Below are 21,707 nucleotides of genomic sequence, written 5' to 3'. Positions count from 1 at the left end.
GGAATTATCCTCCTGACCATAGCCCTTCCACTTGACCAAATACTGAAGCCTCCGTCTGGAGAGACGAGAATCCAAGATCTTCTCAACCACGTACTCCAACTCGCCCTCAACCAACACCGGAGCAGGAGGCTCAGCAGAAGGAACCACAGGCACAACGTAGCGTCGCAACAAAGACCTATGGAACACGTTGTTAATGGCAAACGAAACCGGAAGATCCAAGCGAAAGGACACTGGATTAAGGATTTCCAATATCTTGTAAGGACCGATGAAGCGAGGCTTAAATTTAGGAGAGGAGACCTTCATAGGAACAAATCGAGAAGACAGCCACACCAAATCCCCAACACGAAGTCGGGGACCCACACCGCGGCGGCGGTTGGCAAAACGCTGAGCCTTCTCCTGTGACAATTTTAAGTTGTCCACCACATGATTCCAGATCTGCTGCAACCTATCCACCACAGAATCTACCCCAGGACAGTCAGAAGGCTCCACATGTCCCGAGGAAAAACGAGGATGGAAACCAGAGTTGCAGAAAAATGGCGAAACCAAAGTAGCGGAACTAGCCCGATTATTAAGGGCAAACTCAGCCAATGGCAAGAAGGTCACCCAATCATCCTGATCTGCCGAAACAAAACACCTCAAATAAGCCTCCAGAGTCTGATTAGTTCGCTCCGTTTGTCCATTAGTCTGAGGGTGAAAGGCAGACGAGAACGACAAATCAATGCCCATCCTAGCACAAAAGGATCGCCAGAACCTGGAAACAAACTGGGATCCTCTGTCAGACACAATATTCTCAGGAATGCCGTGTAAACGAATCACATTCTGAAGGAACACAGGAACCAGATCGGAAGAGGAAGGCAGCTTAGGCAAAGGCACCAAATGGACCATTTTCGAGAAGCGATCACATACCACCCAGATGACAGACATACCCTGAGACACTGGAAGATCAGAAATGAAATCCATGGAAATGTGTGTCCAAGGCCTCTTCGGGACAGGCAAGGGCAAGAGCAACCCGCTGGCACGAGAACAGCAAGGCTTAGCTCGAGCACAAGTCCCACAGGACTGCACAAATGACCGCACATCCCGTGACAAGGAAGGCCACCAAAAGGACCTAGCCACCAGATCTCTGGTGCCAAAAATTCCCGGATGACCTGCCAACACCGAGGAATGAACCTCAGAAATGACTCTGCTGGTCCACTTATCCGGAACAAACAGTCTGTCAGGTGGACAAGAGTCAGGTCTACCAGCCTGAAATCTCTGCAACACGCGTCGCAAATCAGGAGAAATGGCTGATAAGATAACTCCCTCTTTAAGAATACCAACAGGTTCTGCGACTCCAGGAGAGTCAGGCACAAAGCTCCTTGAAAGAGCATCAGCCTTCACATTCTTTGAACCTGGTAAATACGAGACCACAAAGTCAAAACGGGAGAAAAACAATGACCAGCGGGCCTGTCTAGGATTCAGGCGCTTAGCAGACTCGAGATACATCAAATTTTTGTGATCAGTCAGGACCACCACACGATGCTTAGCACCCTCGAGCCAATGACGCCACTCCTCAAATGCCCACTTCATGGCCAGTAACTCCCGATTGCCAACATCATAATTCCGCTCAGCAGGCGAAAACTTCCTAGAGAAGAAAGCACATGGTCTCATTACCGAGCAACCAGGGCCTCTCTGTGACAAAACTGCCCCTGCCCCAATCTCAGAAGCATCCACTTCGACCTGAAAGGGAAGTGAGACATCAGGCTGGCACAAAACAGGCGCCGAAGTAAACCGGCGCTTCAACTCTTGGAACGCCTCCACGGCTGCAGGAGCCCAGTTAGCAACATCAGAACCTTTCTTGGTCATATCCGTCAAAGGTTTAACAACGCTAGAAAAATTAGCGATAAAACGACGGTAGAAGTTAGCAAAACCCAAGAACTTCTGAAGACTCTTAACTGACGTGGGTTGAGTCCACTCATGAATAGCTCGGACCTTGACTGGGTCCATCTCCACAGCAGAAGGGGAAAAAATAAACCCCAAAAAGGGAACCTTCTGTACTCCAAAGAGACACTTTGAGCCTTTAACAAACAAAGCATTCTCACGCAAAACCTGAAACACCATCCTGACCTGCTCCACATGTGAGTCCCAATCTTCAGAGAAAACCAGAATATCATCCAGATAAACAATCATAAATTTATCCAGATACTTCCGGAAAATATCATGCATAAAGGACTGAAACACTGAGGGAGCATTAGAGAGCCCAAAAGGCATCACCAAGTACTCAAAATGACCTTCGGGCGTATTAAATGCAGTCTTCCATTCATCTCCTTGCTTAATGCGCACAAGGTTGTACGCACCACGAAGATCTATCTTGGTGAACCACTTGGCACCTTTAATCCGGGCAAACAAGTCCGACAACAGAGGCAAAGGATACTGAAATTTAACAGTGATTTTATTCAGAAGCCGATAGTCAATACAAGGTCTCAAAGATCCGTCCTTCTTGGCCACAAAAAAGAATCCCGCACCAAGAGGGGAAGAGGAAGGACGGATATGCCCCTTCTCAAGAGACTCTTTGATATACGAATGCATTGCGGCATGCTCAGGTACAGACAGATTAAATAATCTTCCCTTGGGAAATTTACTACCTGGAATCAAATCTATGGCGCAGTCACAGTCCCTATGAGGAGGCAGAGCACTGGATCTGGACTCGCTGAATACATCCTGATAATCAGACAAATACTCAGGAACTTCCGAAGGAGTAGAGGAAGCAATAGACACCGGCAGAGAATCACAATGAATTCCCTGACAGCCCCAACTTGACACAGACATTGCCTTCCAATCCAAGACTGGTCTGTAACCATGGCAGACCCAAAACGACCAAATCATGCATTTTATGCAGAACAAGAAAACGAATCACCTCCCGATGTTCAGGAGTCATGCACATGGTTACCTGCGTCCAAAACTGCGGTTTATTTTCCGCCAATGGCGTAGCATCAATACCTCTAAGAGGAATAGGATTTACCAACGGTTCAAGAACAAAACCACAGCGCTTGGCAAATGACAGATCCATAAGACTCAGGGCAGCACCTGAATCCACAAATGCCATAACAGGGTAAGAAGACAAAGAGCAAATTAAAGTCACAGACAGAATACATTTAGGTTGCAAATTACCAATGGCAACAGGACTAACAACCCTTGTTAGACATCTAGAGCATGCTGATATAACATGTGTAGAATCACCACAGTAAAAACATAACCCATTCTGACGTCTATGATTTTTCCACTCAATTCTAGTCTGAATTCTATCACATTGCATTAAATCAGATGTTTGTTCAGACAACACCACCAGAGGATTAGCGGTTTTGCGCTCCCGCAAACGCCGGTCAATTTGAATAGCCAGCGCCATAGAATCATTCAGATTTGTAGGAACAGGGAAACCCACCATCACATTCTTAATGGCTTCAGAAAGGCCATTTCTGAAATTTGCGGCCAGAGCACACTCATTCCACTGAGTAAGCACGGACCATTTCCGAAATTTTTGGCAATACACTTCAGCTTCATCCTGGCCCTGAGAAATAGCCAGCAAGGCTTTTTCTGCCTGAATTTCAAGATTGGGTTCCTCGTAAAGCAATCCGAGCGCCAGAAAAAACGCATCAATATTTGCCAATGCCGGATCTCCTGGCGCTAGGGAGAAAGCCCAATCCTGAGGGTCGCCCCGTAAAAAAGAAATAACAATTTTAACTTGCTGAGCTGAATCTCCAGATGAACGGGGTCTCAGAGAAAGAAACAATTTACAATTATTCATGAAATTCCTAAACCTAAATCGGTCTCCAGAAAATAATTCCGGAATAGGTATTTTAGGTTCAGACATAGGACTACTGGTAACAAAATCTTGTATGCCCTGCACATGAGCTGCCAGCTGGTTTACACTTGTAATCAAGGTCTGGACATTCATGTCTGCAGCAAGCACAAGCCACTCAAAGGTAAAGGGGAAGAAGAGAGGAAAAAAAAAAAAAAAACTCAGAATTTCCTTTCTTATTATCCCACTTCTGCAATGCATTAAACATTCAATGTTGGCCTGGCATACTGTTATGACCCCAATGGCAGAGGGTCTCAGGAATAATTGCTAAGTCTGCAAACACAGAAAACCAGCTCATAGGGCAGTGGTAACTGGGCTGACCATATATCTAATCCTAGCACCACAAATACCAGCAGCCGGGGAACGTGCCTACGTTGATCCTAGACGTCTCGCGCCAGCCGGAGAACTAACTACCCTAGAAGGGAAAAGAAAGACCTTTCTTGCCTCCAGAGAATAGACCCCAAAAGTTGGATACAAGCCCCCAACAAATAATAACGGTGAGGTAAGAGGAAAAGACAAACATAAGAATGAGCTAGGTATTTAGCAAAGAGAGGCCCACTAGCTAATAGCAGAATATAGAAAGATAACTTATATGGTCAGCCAAAACCCTATCAAAAATATCCACACTGGAAATTCAAGAACCCCCGAACCGTCTAACGGCCCGGGGGGAGAACACCAGCCCCCTAGAGCTTCCAGCAAGGTCAGGAATCACATTTAGTACAAGCTGGACAAAAATGAGAGCAAGCAAATAAACCAAAAAACCAAGAAGCAGGACTTAGCTTAATTTTGCACGAACCAGGACCAGCAGATAGGAGCAAACAGAATGTGTCTGATTACAACGATGCCAGGCACTCGACTAAGGATCCAGGAGGTTTATATAGCAACACCCCTGAAATAACGACCCAGCTGGGTGCAAACTGAGGGAAGAAAATCCCAGAGTCATATCACTAGTAACCACAAGAGGGAGCCAAAAAGTCAAATTCACAACAGGGGGCTGCCTTATTACAGAGTCTGACTATGGTGGCGCTGCCTTATTACAGGGTCTGCCTATAGCGGTGCTGCCTTATGCTACAGAGTCTGCCTATGGGGGTACTGCCTTATTACAGGGTCTGCCTATATGGGGGTGCTGCCTTATTACAGGGTCTGCCTATTGGGGTTGCCGTATGCTGTTGAGTCTGCCTATGGGGAGTGCATTATACTATATTGTGGACTATTTGTTGCATTATGCTACTGTATGGAGGCTATCTAGGGGCCATCATACAGTGTGGAGATTACAGTGAGGAGCTCATCTTACAGTGTTGAAGCCATCAAACAGTTTGGGGGCTACTAAGGGGCCAGTATACTGTGTGGGTGGTACTATACAGTGAGGGGGCATTATACTGTGTATAAGAGAGCATCATTCTGTGTATATGAGAGCTGTACAGGGGGGGAGACTTGGGACATTATTAAATGTAAAGTGTTCACGTATTGCTATAGGGGAACTCAGGTTACTGTGGCTGTCAAAGGGGCACACAGGGCAGTATTACTTTCTAGGGGGCAAAATATGGGCACTGTTTTCTAGGGCACTTGCACCCGGCATTACTATATTGTAGAGAGTTGCTTTAGAATTTAGAGGGCACAGAGAACCACACAGCAGGAGCAGTAATAGGGACACATACGGCAGCAGTGGCTCAGTATTGGGGTACCAGGTGCAGTAATAAGGACACATACGGCAGGAGCGGCTCAATATTGGGGTATCAGGGGCAGTAATACGGACACATACGGCAGCAGTGGCTCTGTATTGGGGTATCAGGAGCAGTAATAGGGACACATACGGCAGCAGCGGCTCAGTATTTGGGGTATCAGCAGGATGAGGAGTTTGTGCAGGTTGAGAATAGATGGTGGTGGGTCTGGAATATGAGAAGTGAAATATGTCTTTGTTGTATTCTCTGCAGCCAAGTACTGGCTGGAAGAAGTTGTCGTGTTGGTCTGGGCCAGATGGAAAAGATGGGAAAAATGAACGATTCCATCAGAAAGAACGTCAGCAGTAAGACATTATCTGTAACTGTGCTGTGATCTCTTATATGTTCTGTAGGGCTGGTATCTACCACTGACCATATGGCGGTAATATCCATGTTGGTCTTTATATAGAGACTAGATGGTGGCCCGAATCTAACGCATCGGGTATTCTAGAATATGTATGTAGTTTATTTATGAAGATTTAAGAATAATGCAATGAATACACAGGATTCGGCCGGCCGGGCGCAACCAATCAGCAAAGTGTGGTTCAAATCCCGCGCCAATTCGCGGCCGGACTGCGCCTGTCGCTGATTGGTCGTGCCTGGCCGACTGCAAACAATCAGTGAAGCCAGGAACGGCTCCAGGTTTTTTAGGGCCCCGGGCGAAAGAGTCTCAGTGGGCCCCCTTCTTTAACACGTACCACAATTCATGATGCAGTATAGCACTGCATATACAGCAGGGAAATATAGCACAGCCACATAGCATATAACAGAGCCCACGTAGTATATAACACAGCCCACATAGTATATTGCACAGCCCACGTAGTATATAGCAGAGCCACGTAGTATATAACTGGCCACGTAGCATATAGCACAGCCATGTAGCATATAACAGAGCCCACGTAGTATACTACACAGCCCACGTATCATATAGCACAGCCACGTAGCATATAACAGAGCCCACGTAGTATATAACACAGCCCACGTATCATATAGCACAGCCACGTAGCATATAACAGAGCCCACGTAGTATATAACACAGCCCACATAGTATATTGCACAGCCCACGTAGTATATAGCACAGCCACGTAGTATATAGCACAGCTACATAGTATATAGCACAGCTATGTAGTATATAGCACAGCCACGTAGTATATAGCACAGCCACGTAGTATATAGCACAGCCCACTCAGTGTATAACACAGCCCACATAGTGTATAACACAGCCCATGTAGTATATAGCACAGCCCATGCAGTATATAACACAGCCCACATAGTATATAACACAGTCCACGTAGCATATAACACAGCCCACATAACATATAACACAGCCACATAGTATATAACATCCCTTGTAGTGTATAACACAGCCCACATAGTATATAGCAAAGCCTACGCAGTATATAACACAGCCCACGCAGTATATAACACAGCCCATGCAGTATATAACACAGCCCACGTAGTATATTGCACAGCCATGTAGTATATTGCACAGCCATGTAGTATAAAATACAGCCACGTAGTATACAGCACAGCCACGTAGTGTATAGCACAGCCATGTTGTATATAACACAGCCCATGTAGTATATAGCACAGCCCACACAGTATATAACACAGCCCACATAGTATATTGCCCAGCCACGTAGTATATAGCAGCCACATAGTATATAGCACAGCCACGTAGTATATAACACAGCCACGTAGTATATAGCAGACACGTAGTATATAGCACAGCCACGTAGTATATAACACAGCCACGTAGTATATTGCACAGCCGCATAGTATATAGCAGCCACGTAGTATATAGCACAGCCACATAGTATATAACACAGCCCACGCAGTATATAACACAGCCCATGTAGTATATTGCACAGCCACGCAGTATATAGCACTGCCATGTAGTATATTGCACAGCTACGTAGTATATAGTACAGGCATGTAGTATATAGCACAGCCCACGTAGTATATAGCACAGCCGCATAGTATATAGCAGCCACGTAGTATATAGCACAGCCACATAGTATATAACACAGCCCACGCAGTATATAACACAGCCCATGTAGTATATTGCACAGCCACGCAGTATATAGCACTGCCATGTAGTATATTGCACAGCTACGTAGTATATAGTACAGGCATGTAGTATATAGCACAGCCCACGTAGTATATAGCACAGCTTACACAGTATATTGCACAGCCACATATAGCACAGCCATGTAGTATGTAACACAACCCATGTAGTATATAGCACAGCTCATGCAGTATATAACACAGCCCACGTAGTATATTGCACAGCCACGTAGTATATAGCAGCCACGTAGTATATAGCACAGCCACGTAGTATAAAAAACAGCCACGTAGTATATTGCACAGCCGCGTAGTATATAACAGCCATGTAGTATATAGCACAGACACGTAGTATATAACACAGCCACGTAGTATATTGCACAGCCGCATAGTATATAGCAGCCACGTACTATATAGCACAGCCACATAGTATATAACACAGCCCACATAGTATATAACACAGCCCACGTAGTATATAGCAATGTGGGCACCATATCCTTGTTAAAAAATAATTAAAATAAAAAATAGTTATATACTCACCTTCCAGCGGCCCCCGGATTCAGGCTAAGGCGTTTATTAGCGACGCTCCTCGCGACGCTCTGGTCCCAAGAATGCATTGCGGCAATAACCTGTGATGATGTAGCAGTCTCGTGTGATGCTACGTCATCAGCGGTCATTGCTGCAATGCATTCTTGTATGTCTAGGTGTATATATGTACTGTATGTGTATTTATCTATGTATACATGTGTCCATATATGTACTGTATCTGTATATATGCACAATAAAAACTATATTTACAGTATATACACTATACCGTGTGTGCATCTCTGTATTACATGCATAGCTGACAAATGTGCGACATTTCCCCCCAATGTGCGGCAGGAGCTGAGGGGCTTTTATCTCCCTTAATTTGACTTATGATGAGAGGAGGAGTCACTGACTGGACGGTAACAGAACAGACACTATCCAGATAAGCTCCGAGGAAAGGAGAGAGGCAGGGCGGGGGAGCTCAGGGATGGGGGACAGGGAGTGAGGCGAGCCGGGGCTATGGAGACGTCAGGAGGAGGATGCTGAGAGCTATGCACACCGGACAGAGTCTGCCCTAGCGATACCTCCACAGTGACATAGCAGCACAAGGAGGAGGGAGGCGCACACCGGAGCGCGGTGCACACACACACAGCCGCGTCTGCGGGGGGCGCACCACATCCAGCCGCGTCTGCGGGGGGCGCACCACATCCAGCCGCGTCTGCGGGGGGCGCACCACATCCAGCTCTTTGTTAGTTGCAGCATTGGAGGAGCCCTGCAGCTGGCACGACCCCGGCACACACGGAGCACACTGCGCATCTGGACATGGGCTCAGAGGCTGAGGGTCTCGCCGGGCTGAGGGGAGTATGGAAGTGGCACTGACAGGAGGGGAGTAGGGAGGGGCCAATTCACTGATTGGGCGTGGCCGGCTGGCCATGATCAATCAGAGACGCGGGATTTCCAGGACAGACAGACGGAAGTGGACCTTAGGCAATTATATAGATAGATTAATTTCAGTAACAGCGCGGTCATCTGCTGAGGTTCTACTCCACTATTTGGGTGCGTCACCCAGCTGTAATCAAGGTTACCTGGTTAGGGGCCCACTCAGAAGTTTTGCGCCCCCTGAACTAAAACCCTAGCTATGCCTCTGGTCCAAACAGTAGTTTTCTCCCACATATGGGGTATCAGCGTACTCAGGACAAATTGCACAACAACTTTTGGGGTCCAATTTCTCCTGTTACCCTTGGAAAAATACAAAACTGGGGGCTAAAAATAATTTTTGTGGGAAAAAAAAAGATTTTTTATTTTCACGGCTCTGCGTTATAAACTTTAGTGAAACATTTGGGGGTTCAAAGTGCTCACCACACATCTAGATAAGTTCCTTGGGGGGTCTAGTTTCCAAAATGAGATCACTTGTGGGGGGTTTCTACTGTTTAGGTGCATCAGGGGATCTGCAAACGCAACGTGGCGCCCGCAGACCATTCCATCAAAGTCTGCATTCCAAAATGCCACTTCTTCCCTTCCGAGCTCGGCCATGTGCCCAAACAGTAGTTTTCTCCCACATGTGGGGTATCAGCGTACTCAGAACAAATTGCTCAACAACTTTTGTGGTCCAATTTCTCTAGATACCATTGGGAAAATACAAAATTGGGGGCTAAAATATCATTTTTGTGGGGAAAAAAAAAGATTTTTTAGTTTTCACGGCTCTACATTATAAACTTCTGTGAAGCACTTGGGGGTTCAAAGTGCTCACCACACATCTAGATAAGTTCCTTAGGGGGTGTACTTTCCAAAATGGGGTCACTTTTGGGGGGTTTACACTGTTTAGGCACATCAGGGGCTCTCCAAACGAGACATGGCGTCCCATCTCAATTCCAGCCAATTTTACATTGAAAAGTCAAATGGCGCTCCTTCCCTTCTGAGCTCTGCCATGTGCCCAAACAGTGGTTTACCCCCACATATGGGGTATCAGCGTACTCAGGACAAATTGTACAACAACTTTTCATGTCCAATTTCTCCTGTTACCCTTAGGAAAATAAAAAAATGGAGGTGAAAAATCATTTTTATGAAAAAAATAAGATTTTTTATTTTTACGGCTCTACATTATAAACTTCTGTGAAGCACTTGGGGGTTCAAAGTGCTCACCACACATCTAGATAAGTTCCTTAGGGGGTCTACTTTCCAAAATGGTGTCATTTTTGGGGGCGTACAACAGCGTACTCAGGACAAATTGTACAACAACTTTTGGTGTCCAATTTCTCCTGTTACCCTTGGTAAAATCAAACAAATTGGATCAGAAGTAAATTTTTTGTGAAAAAAGTTAAATGTTAAGTTTTTTTTTAAACATTCCAAAAATTCCTGTGAAACACATGAAGGGTTAATAAACTTCTTTAATGTGGTTTTGAGCACCTTGAGGGGTGCAGTTTTTAGAATGGTTCACACTTGGGTATTTTCTATCATATAGACCCCTCAAAATGACTTCAAATGTGATGTGGTCCTTAAAAAATAAATGGTATTGTAAAAATGAGAAATTGCTGGTCAAATTTAACCCTTATAAATCCCTAATCAAAAAAATTGTTGGTTCCAAAATTGTGCTGATGTAAAGTAGACATGTGGGAAATGTTATTTATTAAGTATTTTGTGTGACATATCTCTGTGATTTAAGGGCATGAAAACTCAAAGTTGGAAAATTATGAAAGTTTCCAAATTTTCGACAAATTTCTGTTTTTTTCACAAATAAACTCAAGTAATGTCAAGAAAATGTTACCATTATCATGAAGTACAATATATCTCGAGAAAACATTGTGAGAATCATCGGGATCCACTGAAGTGTTCCAGAGTTATAACCTCATAAAGGGACAGTGGTCAGAATTGTAAAAATTGGCCCGGTCATTAACATGCAAACCACCCTTGGGGGTAAAGGGGTTGAACAAAAAATAATGAGTAGACGAAGGCTAGCAGACAAAAAAATACAACGTATGCCTGCAAAGTGAAGATTTGGACACTACAGATACACCAGGCGTCTGACAGAGATAACAGACTGTATAAAAAATGTTTAATGTTTTTTGCAATTTTTGAAAAACTAAATACTGAGTAGACCAAGGGTAGCAGACAGAACAATGCAACGTATGCCTGTGAAGCCAAGACTTTTACACCACACATACACCAGGCGTCTGATGGAGATAACAGACTGTATACATTTTTTGGAAGTTTTTTTTGTAATTTTTGAAAAAACTAAATACTGTTAGACCAAGGCTAGCAGACAGAACAATGCAACATATGCCTGCGAAGCAAAAATTTTTACACCACCGATACACCAGGCGTCTGATGGAGATTACAGACTGTATACATTTTTTGGAAGGCTTTTTTTGTAATTTTGGAAAACACTAAATACTGAGTAGACCAAGGCTAGCAGACAGAACAATGCAACGAATGCCTGCAAAGTGAAGATTTTTACACCACAGATACACCAGGCATCTGACAGAGATAACAGACTGTATAAAAAAAATATTTTTAAAGACAATAAATACTGAGTAGACCAAGGCTGGCAGACAGAACAATGCAACATATGCCTGTGAAGCAAAGATTTGGAAACCACAAATACACCAGGTATCTGACGGAGATCTGACGCATCTGACGGAGATAACAGACTAAATTTAAAAAAAAAAATTTGAAAACAATAAATACTGAGTAGACCAAGGCTAACAAACAGAACAATGCAACATATGCCGGCAAAGCACAGATTTTGACACAACTGATACACCAGGCGTCAGCCAGAGATAACAGACTGATCAAAATGTGACTTTGATTTTTTTGGGCACACCAAGATTGTGTCAATAAGTAGGCTATGACACAAAAAAATTGGAGTACTAAAATTTTAAGATATTTAATGAATGTGATGCGTGTGGCGTACAACTCACAGTGATAAATATAAGAACTGTAGCTAAATATTTTTGGGCTAGCTACAGATTTTTGGAGCAGCAAAAGGTGTCTAAAAATGTTGTAGGACACTATAAAATATTAGATAGTATAAAAAAAGACAGATTTTTTGGTGCACTAACATCTGATGCCTGGGACCAAAAAAAAATTGTTAAAAATTAGATTTGCACGCTCTTGTATTGCAATGATCTGGCTGTAGTCTGCCGCGTGACCAAGCAAATAAATGTAGAAAAAAGGGGGCTATGGATTGCTTTAAAATAAAATGAGCAGGTATAAGCTGAAAAAAAATAAAATAAAATTGTTAGATTTTCACGCTCCTGTATTACAATGACCTGGCTGTAGTCTGCAGCGTAACCAAGCAAATAAATGTAGAAAAAAGAGGGCTATGGATTGCTTTATAATAAAATGAGCAGGTATAAGCTGAAAAAATATATATAATTGCCACAGATAACTGCAGCTAGGTATATAGAAAATAAGCAGCAGCAGACAGTAATGGAGCTTTTTGAGGTAAGCAGTGAGATCTATGTACTCATGGAGCGCCCCCAGACGCAGGGCCGCGGGGTACTCGGTACCGGGGCTTCTCTGTCTCAGTTCTGAGGTTGTCACGGTGGCTAGACCCGGTCCGTGACCCTGCTAAGGGGCGTCCAATGAAGTTGTAGGTGGTGGTGCGAGGTGCAGGTCGCGATGAATAACGAGGACACAGGGTTGCAGTCTCTTTACCTCTTTACTGAGGGCTTCAAGGTCCTCAATCCAGAGTATGGTTAACAGGGCTGGCTAAGACCGGCCGGTCCGATGGCACCTCCAGAGTTCCCTTTGCAGGTGGAAATCTGTGCCTACCTTCTAGCGCCTGTGTGTTGTAGTACTTCCCTACTGAGCACTACGGGATAGTCCTCACAACTGTTGTGTCTGTTTCTGATGTTCTTTCCCACAACTTATGTCTGTTCTGATGTTCTTCTCCGTCCCCCAGATGATATGGATAGGACGCACCCGTATGACGGGTAGGCCTGGAGTTCTTCCGGGACCCTAGTGATGCCCCTCTCCCACAGTTGCCCCCTATGTCTGCTTAGGTGATTTAGGTGAGACAGCCAGCCTATAATTAACTGTCCTGCCGTTGGTTTGAAGTAATGCTTGGAGCCCAATACTTCCTCGGCGTTCCGGCCACCGGCTACGTGCCTCAATAGGATGTTGCCTCGATCTTACAGCACGACTCCTATTGGTGTTATCTCCTTTCTGCTTTGATCTCGTTTCTCACTCTCCACAATAAACCTCGCTTCTTGTCCTTTCTTGAGATACCGCCGCGATGTAGTGCAGGCGCGGTTCCTTAACGTTCTTTCCTGTTCGCTAGGCCTCTGTCAGGATCCCACCCTCTGCCACAGGATGTTGCATGGTTCCAACCCAGTCAGCTTCTGTCTAACTTTCTATCTAACCCCCAGTTTTACCAGATTGTGAGGAGTGGCCTAATACATAGCACCCTTAGCTCCCCCTGGAGGCCAGACTATGAAGTGTATTGGTGTCTGTGATACCTGGTCAGGTGAACTCCTTCAGTGCCATCAGACGTACCATCACTCCCCTTAGCGGCGGAGCATCAGTACTGCAATGACCAGGACTCTGGGGCGCTGCACTCACATACAGTGCCTGCAGGCCTTGCACTGATGTGGATATGTGCACATAAACTCCCCTGCCTACCTAGTGCTGCAATCTCTGTACCCCCGATTTAGCCCTAAAAAGGACTGTTGGTTTACAAGGATTTGTGGACTGAACACTAGCAGACTCACACTAATAAAAGAACAAATCTGACCCTATCTCAGCAGCAGCTCTCTCTACACTAGCTAAGTCCAGAGCAGAATGCGGCGAGCAGGGCGGCGCCAGGTCTCTTATAGACCTGATGACGCTGTGCGGCCAGCCAATCACTGTAATACCACAACAAAGATGGCTGTGGCATTACAGTGCATGGCAGGCAATCCCTGCATGGTCATTGGTGCTCTAAAGAGCGCCAAAATTTCAGGGTGGAGACCCGAGCTCCCACCGAATAATCCCGGAAATACTCGGTGCTCGCCGAGTACACCGAGCATAGTGATACTCGTGCGAGTATCGAGTAGTGGCGAGCATGTTTGCTCATCACTAATGCCAAAGTGACGAGACTTTAAAGCCCTGCAATTCAGAGAGGAAGAGGACTACAACTCTAGTGCAACTGGAGCGCCCCTGTAGGGCAGTGGGGTACTCGGTACTGGGTCCTTCGGTTCTCAAGGGGGATGTCCCGGTCCTTGGCCCTAGGGACGTCCATTGAAAATGGGGGGAAAGGTCTTTAAAGGGATAATGTTCGTGATGCCACCTGCGGTATTCGGTCAGGGTGACCGACGCTGCTTTAAGGGGTCTGCTGGGGTGATGTTATGGCAGCTAGATGGTATACCTTCCCACAGGTGAAGTATGTCCCCAGGGCTTCCCAGTGTGTAGATGGTGGATGGTGTGTGGCGCAGTGAAGAACGAGGACACAAGGTTGCAGTCTCTTTACGTTTACTGAAGGCTTCGGCGTCCACAGTCCAAAGCACCAGATCACAGGGCAGGCAGAGTCCGGCCGGTCTGAAGGCAAAACCAGAATCCCCTTATCCAGGTGGAAATCAGTAGCCTGAGTGTTGTAGTACCTTCCTGCTGAGCTTCTCGGTAAGGTCCTCACAACTGATGTTGGTGTTCTAGATGTTATGTCTCTCTCTCTCTGTCCCCCAGATGGATAGGAACAAACGCGTATGACTGATGGCCTGAGGCTTTTTACTGGGACTCTAGCACGCCCCGGCCCCCCACAAGTTGCCACCGTGCCTCCTGGGTATAGGTCAGGCAGGTAACGTGGAATTAGCTGTCCTGCCGGTCTCTGGAGCAAGGCATGGAGACGATTGCTCCCTTGGTGTTCCGGCTACCAGATCCTGCGCCTCAGAAGGAGGCAGCCTTTTGCTGGGCAGAACTCCTTCTGGTTTCCTCTCCTTTTGCTATGACTTTGTTTCTAACCCTCTACAATACAATTCGCTGTTCGTGTCTCTTTCTTAGGATGCTGCCGCACGTGGGGCAGGCGCAGCTCCGTGGCTTTCTGTCTAGGCCTCTGACAGGATCCCACCCCTGTCCAGGGCCACCCTGTCGGCAACTGCTAGATGTTCCTCCTTCCCCTCTGTCTGCCTGACAGGTACTGCCTGGGTGAAGCCCAGTCAGCTTCTGACTAACTTCTTATCCAGACCACCAGTTTTACCTAATTGTGAAGAATAAATAGGAACATAGCTCCCCCTGGTGGACTGGAGTGTGAAGTGTGTTGTGTGGTTTGTGATACCTAGTAAAGAGATCTCCTTTATTGCCTTCAGATGTAACATCACTCCCCCTGGTGGAAGAATGACATTACTGCAACGGCCAGGACCCTGGGGCACTGCACAACCTATCGGAAGTAGCAATCCAAGAAGCTTGCCACATGGCTTAGGATAAAAGCCAAATCAGAATCTCAATTTGCAGACATGGTGTTTCAGAATACTCCCCTCAGCAGTGCAAAGTGTGAGATCTGGTTTGGCTAGGTGAGAGGCTTTTGACTGAGATCCTAGGGGTAACATTTTGTCACTGTGGACAGTGAAACACTGTCTGCAAATTGAGATTCTTGTTTGGCTTTTATCCTAAGTCATGTGGTAAGGCTCGTTAAAAGGTCGATATTGACTTTTAGAATTGCTACTTCCAATAGATGGCATTAGAGTTGCCCCTTGGATTTCTGTGCCTTTTAGGACATTAGTGAATTTCATCAATGCTGAAGTGCAAAAGTGGGGAACCTCAGGCCCGTGAGCTGTTTACAGCCTGCAATGACCTTTTCTCAGGGCTGATTCCCAAGGACAAAAGTGCTTGGGCCAGCATTTGTGTTTTGACAGCTCAGGCCCTTTAATTTATTTTTTGTTCTGCGAGCGGACAGACATAGTGTTCACTAATAGATTACTTTTTTACTCTGGCCATTGTCTGCATCAGGATGTACTTTGTGGGTGGAATTACAGCAATGTGCGATGTGCTTCGGTCCCACAAGAGGAGACAACTGTGGCAGTCCCAGAGTCTTCTGTGATGTATATGCTGCAGCCCCAACGTTTCTTCTGATGTCTATACCAGAGCCCCATGTCATAGCGATGTCTATACCGCAACCACATGTCTCCCCCTATCATGTCTATATGGGAGCCCCATGTCCCCTCCTGTGATGTCTATGCCGCAGCCCCATGTCTCCTCCTCTGATGTCTATACCGCAGCCCCATGTCTCCTCCTGTGATGTCTATACAGCAGCCCCTTGTATTCTTCTGTGATGTCTATACTGCAGCCCCATGTTTCCCCCCCCTGTCATGTCTAGATGGCAGCCTCATGTCCGCCTGTGATGTCTATACCGCAGCCCCATATCTCCTCCGATGTCTATAACGCAGCCCCTTGTCTCTTCCTGTGATGTCTATACTGCAGCCCCATGTCTTCTTTGATGTTGATACAGCAGCCCCTTGTCTCCTGTGATGTATATGCCACAGCCCCATGTTTCCTGTGATGTATATACCGCATCCCCCATGTCTCCTATGATGTTTACACTCCAGCCCCAGTGTCTCCTATGTGATGTATATACAACAGTCTCGACATCTCCTATGTGATTTACTGTATATACAACAGACTGAGTCTCTCCTATGTGATATATACACAACATTCTTAATGTCTTCTTTGCGATGTACATACTGCAGATCTTCCACTGCTTGAGTTCTGTGTTACCTGAACAGTGATGAATTTCCCACTGTGAGGAGACCTGCAGTGCACTATACATCTGTGCTTGGTATGACTTACTGCAGCGAGTTCTTTACAGAACTTATAGAACAAAGATGATATGACCGACCTGCACAAATCTGGAAAAACAATTATGAGTAGTAACATCATCCATACCACCTAAGGCCTGTTTCACACGTCAGTGGCTCTGATACGTGTGGTAACAGTTTTCTCACATACCAGAGACACTGGCTCACGTAGACACATTAAAATCAATGTGTCTCTGCACATGTGAGCGTGTTTTCACGGACCGTGTATCCGTTTGAAAAACACGGAGACATGTCAGTGTTCGTGGGAGCGCACGGATCACACGGACACATTAAAGTCAATGGGTGCGTGTCAACACGTACCGCACACGGATGCCGTCCATGTACTGTCCGTGTGCCGACTGAGGACCACACGGACCGTGCAGGAGACAATGCTAGAGTTAAGCGCTGTCCCCCCTGAGTGTGGTGCTGAAGAGAGTTCGCTGGAGAGAAGGAATGAAAAATCATGTTTTTTTTATTTTTTTGTTTTTAAAATAAAGTTCCCGGTCACCGCCCACCTCCCACCCCCTGTGCACCCATCCACTTGCATTAAAATACTCACCCAGCTCCCGCGATGCTTCCTCTCAGCGCCGCAGCTTGTCCTGTATGAGCTTTTCCCAGGCTTGAGTTCATATGAGGACATCCAGCAGAGGGCGCATCACCGCGACTCAAGGTAACTACAGGACATTCCCCTGCACTCCATTCATTCACAAAATTTTACAGACAGGAGCACAGCTGCATTAGCAGGCTCCTGGGTGTAAAATGATGTAACCCCTTCAGATGGATTTACATCGTGGGATGTGACTGAACGACGGAAGGTATGGGATATTGTTGATTTTTTATTTTTCCTTTTTTACAGAATGAGGGTCTTCAGGTGGATTAAGAGTCTAATAAAATATTACAACACCCTGTGTCTTTATTTCATTAAAGGACTTTGTAATAATGTGTGTGTGTTTTATTAACCATTTCGTACTATTGGATTAATAATGGATAGGTGTCATAATTGACGCCTCTCCATTATTAATCTGGCTTAATGTCACCTTACAATAGCAAGGTGACATTAACCCTTCATTACCCCATATCCCACCGCTACACGGGAGTGGGAAGAGAGTGGCCAAGTGCCAGAATAGGCGCATCTTCCAGATGTGCCTTTTCTGGGGTGGCTGGGGGCAGATGTTTTTAGCAAGGGGGATCAATAACCATGGACCCTCTTTAGGCTATTAATATCTGCTCTCAGTCACTGGCTTTACCACTCTGGCGGAGAAAATTGCGCGAGAGCCCACGCCAATTTTTTCAGCGATTTAACCCTTTATTTTACAAGCTACAGCACCCAAATTATGCACATACACACTACTAACAGTAGTGTGGAATATGCAAAAAAAAAGGGATATGAGATGGTTTACTGTATGTAAACCATGTCTCATATCATGTCGGGTTTGTGAAGGAGAGAGGAAAATCCGGCAATTAAATTACCGGCTTTTCTATAGAACACCGCTGCATATTTCTCGCAAGTCACACTGCTGGTCCGTGTGTAATCCGTATTTTTCTCGCCCCCACAGACTTTCATTGGCGATTTTTTTTGCGCAATATGGTGACAAACGCAGCATGCTGCGATTTTTTACGGCCGTACAAGACCGTATAATACGGATCCGTAAAATACGGCAGATAGGAGCTGGGCCATAGATAATCATTGTACCGTATGCAATCCGTATTTTCTGCACCTCTCATATGTCGGTAAAACTCGCTAGTGTGACGCCGGCCTCACAGGTTTTTGTTTTTTTGTGTACAACAAAAACTGTTGAATTTTAACCAGTGATCGGTGTTTTTTTTATCTGATTTTCATTCCTTTATTAGTCCAATTGTGTCCTTTTACCATTATTCTGGCATCAAATGTTCCTGTCTGTAGAAAAAAAATAAAGATTTATAACCTTCTGCTACTCATTACCAACATGCGCCGCACATATATTGCTCAGCGAGAGATGCGTTCCTGCAAAGAGCAGTATATGTATGGCACATTGATCGCGCGGCCTCACGCTGAGTGCCGCCGCGATCGGGTGCGGGTGTCAGCTCTATGTGAGCACCGATCGCGAGCGTTTAACCCCTCTGATGCCGCTGTCAATAGTGACAGCAACATCATGGAGCATCGCGTTGTTCTGATGGTCTCCATGGAGACCCCGGCTGCAAAATGGCCACGCGTCCTTCAGGGAAGGTGGCTTCTAAGTGCCTGCTAAGAGCAGGAGCTGAGTCGCCTCCATCCATGCCTGTCAAACGCTGATCTGATGCTCTGCAGTGCAAAAGCATTACAGAGTACAAGATCAGCAGATCAAGATCTGGTACTATACAGTGATGTCCCAACCTGGGACAATGAAAAGAAGTTAAAAGAAATTATTAAAAAGAGTAAAAATATTTTTTAAAATCCCCATATGAAATACAAAAAAAAAGAAAAAAATATTATTCCAATAAATACATTTATTTATGTAAAAAAAAGACAAAGTACACATGTGGTATCGCCGCGTCTGTAATGACCTGCTCTAAAAAACGTCCCACTAGTTAACCCCTTCAGTAAACACCGTAAAAAAAGGTAAAAAACGATGCTTTATCATCATACCGCTGAACAGAAAGTGAGATAAAACGCGATCAAAAAAATGAATGTAAATAAACGTGGTATCACTGAAAACGCCATCTTGTCTCACAAAAAAACAAGCTGCCATAAAGCTCCATCAGCGTTAAAATAAAAAAGTTATAGCTCTCAGAATATAGCGATGCAAAAATATAAAATAGTTTTTATTCTGTAAAAGCGCCAAAATATAAAGAAATTTATAAATGACCCGAAGAATAAAGCTGCCTTATCAATTTTTTCCATACACAGAATGGATAAAAAAAAACAATTCATGAATTGCTGTTTTTTTGTTCATTCTACCTCCCAAATATCGGAATAGAAAGCGATAAAAAAGTCATGTGTCTGAAAATGGTACCAATAAAAATGTCAACTCGTCCCACAAAGAAAAAGCCATCACATGAGTCTGTCGGACGAAATATGGAAAAATTATAGCTGTCTGAATATGGGGATCCAAAAACTATTTTTTGTAATAAAAAGCTTTTTTTAGTGTGTGACAGCAGCCAAACATAAAAACCCGATATAAATCGGTATTTCTGTAATCACACCGACCCAAAGAATAAAGTCGCCTAATCACTTATACTGTACTGCACAATGAACAGCGTAAAAAATAGATAAAACCAATTCTTCACCAGCTGTTGATTTTTTTATTCTGTCTCCCAAAGATCGCACTAATAAGGCTCAGTGCACATTTATCCTGTGCTTTGTGTTGAACGCTTACGCCGGGGTCTCCGTGTAAATCTCTGAAATACGTGATTCAGATGGAACCTCCGGCAGTAGATTTCCTATAATGAGGCAGATGGAGGCACTGTGGATGCCGTCTGAGCTATCATCCGTCATTCAGTCTTTTTATTAAGAGTGCATGAAAGTGCCGTCGGCCACAGTTTTGTGCACTTCTGAATAAAAGAGCAAAGCTGAACAGAGGCCAGACGGAGACCAGAGTAACTCTGCTGCCTCATTATAGTGAATTGATCCCATGGGGGTTTCATCTGAATCACATCACTTGGAGACATAGATGGAAACCCCAAAGTAAGTGCTCAGCGTAGAGCGCCGGATAAATGTGATCTTAAATGTTATCTAAAATGTACCCAATAAAAGCTTCAACTGAATCCACAAAAAACAAACCTCCACTCAAGTTAATCATCTATTAATGGAAATATAGGGGACTTCCATGTTAATGGTAGCACAAAGACTCTGGAAAAGCAAAATGGCTCCTCGCCCCTCAAAAAGATATTCAGGAAATTCTGTGCTCCCAAATCCAAAAGCCCCCTCATTTCTGAGCCCCAGTGTGTCTAAACCACATATAGCATGACAGCATGTGAAACACTGCTTCTGATTGACGGTAAAATTATCACCGTTGTTCAGAGAGCCATGGTTGCCACTCTGTCAAAAGACAGCATGAGCGCACAGCTATGTTTGAAGTTATAAAGTTTACTTCTGGTCACTGGTGTCAGTTGATGGGACTACTGCTCCCATCAGCTAATGCCTGCTGCCACTAATAACAGTGAGAGTAGGAGTTGCTGATGGGAGTATTCATCAGCTGGTTCCTGCGCTGTAAATAACTAATTAAAAAAAATCTTCATGGGTTCCCCTGTATTTTTGAAAACCAGCCAGGCAAAACTCACAGTTGGTGGCTGCAACTCTCAGCTGTCAGCTTCAACAAGGATGCTAATCAAGAATAGAGGGGTCCCCACATCCGTATTTTTTAATTATTTAAATAAATAATTTAAAAAACAATGTGGGGTTCTCTCCATTTTTGACAACGAGCCTTGCTTAAGCAGACAGCTGGGGCTAGTATTCTCAGGCTGGTAAGGGGCCATGGATATTGGCCCACCAGCCTAAAAATAGCAGCCCACAGTCACTCAGAAAAAGTGCATCTATTAGATGCTCCAATTCTGGCACTTTGCCCGGCTCTTCCCCTTGCCCTGTAGTGGTGGCAAGTGGGGTTCATAATTGTAGGGTTGATGTCATCTTCTTATTGACATCAAGCCCACGGATTAGTAATGAGGAGGCGCCTAGAAGACACCTATCGATTACTAGTCCAATAGTTACATTGTAAATAAACACACAGCCAGAATTAAGTCTTTTATTTGAAATAAAACAAAACATACTTTTACTTATTTGTTTAAAATTAGCACAGTTATGCTCACCTAATGCCTATTTCCACTGAATCTCTC

Source organism: Ranitomeya variabilis, chromosome 5 (genome assembly GCF_051348905.1).
Source record: "Ranitomeya variabilis isolate aRanVar5 chromosome 5, aRanVar5.hap1, whole genome shotgun sequence".
Lineage (NCBI taxonomy): Eukaryota > Metazoa > Chordata > Amphibia > Anura > Dendrobatidae > Ranitomeya > Ranitomeya variabilis.
The sequence above is the reverse complement of the archived record's forward strand: the minus strand, read 5'-3'. Positions refer to the sequence as shown.